Below are 2958 nucleotides of genomic sequence, written 5' to 3' on the forward strand. Positions count from 1 at the left end.
GTGAAATATATTTATGTTTGTGGTTGTAATGTGACAAAATATGGAAAAGTTCAAGGGGTATGAATACTTTTGCAAACCACTGTATATATATATACTTTAGAAATACTGAATATGCGGATTACATTTATTGTGTCTAAATAAAGAATCTGTAAGGGTTAAAGCTTATTTAAAATGGACTTTGGCAAAGTGGAAAACTGTTCTTTGGTCAAACCTATCAAACTTCATTAATCAAAAACAAACTATTATTTGGAGAAGAAAAAAGTGCAACTTTCTTTGTACTAAAGAAGAAACATTTGGCCTGTTATCAGCACACAGTTCATAAGCCTGCCTCTCTGATATGGAGGTGCATTAGTGCTTCTGGTATAGACAGCTTACATATCTGGAAAGGCACCATCACTGCAGAAATGCATGTACAGATTTTTGAATGACATATGGTCTCATCCAGCATAATATTCCAGCAAAGACCCAGAATTTGCTAAACCTCCAGTAGCTGATCTCAGATGTTTACAGACTGGTGGTGTTAAAGGAAGATGGGATTCTTCACGTGGTAAACAAAGCTCTGTTGCAACCTTTTTGAGATGTGTTGCTGTCATAAAACTGAAAATCAACTTTAAAAATGGTGCAGTTTCTTTGCTTATACATTTGATTTGTTTACAACATTCCGCTGTGAATAAAATGTGGCTTTATGAGATTTGCAAATCAGTGCATTCTGAGTTTGTTTACATTTTCCACATCTCAACCTTCTCAGAACTGTGGCTGCAGAACTCCACCAGCTATCACCAGGTGTGTAAGTGTTTGCTATATGAAGCCACAGTTTGTGGTTGAAATCCCCGGAAGCCATTTAGAGAATGATTCCAATCAGCAGTCTCTGCTCCTAAATCATTTAGTCAGGTCTTCTACCACACAGGAAGCCATCTTATTACCTCTGGAAGCGGCGCAAAGATTTAGTGAGCTCACGTTTGATGACAGCATGCAACAAAGGGACAATGTTTTGAGTGCGTGTGTATGCGTGTGTGCCAAATCGTGGTGGTTCAAACCCAGCTGTTTGCATGCAAAAACAAATCACATCCAGGTAATCCTGTGCCTAGATCCAAACAAGACGAGTCTTGCTCTTTAATTGAACTCAAAGGGATCGTGATTGCTGTTGCACCTCAAATAACCTCCTACTTTTTTATTACACCGCTTGTCATGTAGATTAATCACTATATTAATTTCTTGTTGTTCGGTTCTGTAATGAACAGCTGAGTATTGGGTGAAAACTTGGCAGAAGAGGCATCATGCTGACAACATAAAGAAGCTGCGATCAGATTAACTCCAGTACGATTAAATGACTTTTTTATTAGGCTTTATGTTGTAAACAAGATAAACAATGAAGGCCTAGCATTCCTAAAAGAAATGCATGCTGCCCGCTGGCTTTCATCCCAGTGTCAATCTAAGATAACATTATGTTGCAAAATGTTGGTGTTACATGTCTTGAAAATAACATTATGCAGAATTTCACACAATCTGGTACCACTCAGAGAATATGAAGGTGATGACTTTCAACTACCCACTCAAAGATTTACCCTAAAATTCCTAAATAAGACAAAGTTACAGCCATTTTTGTTTGCCAAGGACAAACAGCTGTGGGTCAGCCATCTTGAATAGGGCTTAATCCTGTCGCAGATGAGGATCAATCTGTCTCGTGTTTCATAAGATATTTTGCTAAAACTATGTCACACACTCTAATATTTTGTTGGACCACCTTTAGCTTCGATTACGGCATGCATTTGCTGTGGCATGGTTTGGATGTGCTTCCTAGACCTGACCAAGTGCAGCAGCCCCAGATCATAGCCCCGCCCCCACAGGCTGTACAGTAGGCACTAATGGGAGCATCCTTGAAGACGATGGGTCCACAATCCTTCCAGTTTTTAATGTGTTGGACAGTTCTTAAACCAGTTTTAGTAGTTTCTGCAATCTCCTTAGCTGTTGCCAATGATTTGACTCTTCTCAAACAGACTGACGTCTTTTCTACAACCACGGGATGTCTTTTGACAAGGTTGTTGAGGTTAAATAACTTGTTACCAACTGAAAGATAACCACCCATACAGTAATTATCCAATAGGAGGCTTGTACCTGTTTGCTTAGTTAAATCCAGGTGGCAACCTTTTTTTTTTTTTTGGCCAGGCAGTGTTATATTCACACAAACAGGCAAAACATTCCACCTGTTTTTCATCTTTCGGTGGCAGGAAATAAAGAGCCTTTAGGTTGACACTCGTTTTTGTCCCAAACTAGAAACTTGATAGCAGACGGATCAGAATAAACAAGTAAATTCCACTAAAACGTATATCAGACCTGCCGACTTTTATAGTTCTGAATCTGGAACCGAGTCCAGAAGTGATCCGTCTTCACACTCGTCTGTTTTATAAGATCAGACACAGTTTAGAGGTAATCGGTTTTACGAGCGTCTTCATAACAGACTGCTTTTCACTTCCGAAAGTGTTTTCCAAACACTCGTAGAGCAGAAAAATCATCAACACCGAGCTGACAGCTTCCCCTCTGACTGTGTCTGCTCTGGGGCTCGGGTGTTATCAGAACATGAATCACATAAATCAAAGGGCCTTCCACTGCCAGGACCACTTCCCAATCAGCAGCCAGCACATCTGGCTGAGGATGGAAGGAACTGCCTGAGAGCCGGAGCGCAGCCCAGACTGCGCTTCCTGTAAACGTGTGCGTCGTCAGGATCCGCTGAAGCAGGCCGAGCTGCAGAGACGGACTTGTTCTGTGATGCAGATGGACTGCTTGTCGAGCTCGCCCTGTGGCTGCTGTCGATGGCTCTCTGATTGATTCTGTCTTTCCTGTTTAGCCAGTAGAAGACCTCGGTGGTTTGTGATTGAATCAGGCACTCACATAAACACTCCGTGTGTGTGTGTGTGTGTGTGTGTGTGTGTGTGTGTGTGTGTGTGTGTGTGTGTGTGT

This window comes from Austrofundulus limnaeus, unplaced genomic scaffold (assembly GCF_001266775.1).
Source record: "Austrofundulus limnaeus strain Quisiro unplaced genomic scaffold, Austrofundulus_limnaeus-1.0 Scaffold198, whole genome shotgun sequence".
NCBI lineage: Eukaryota > Metazoa > Chordata > Actinopteri > Cyprinodontiformes > Rivulidae > Austrofundulus > Austrofundulus limnaeus.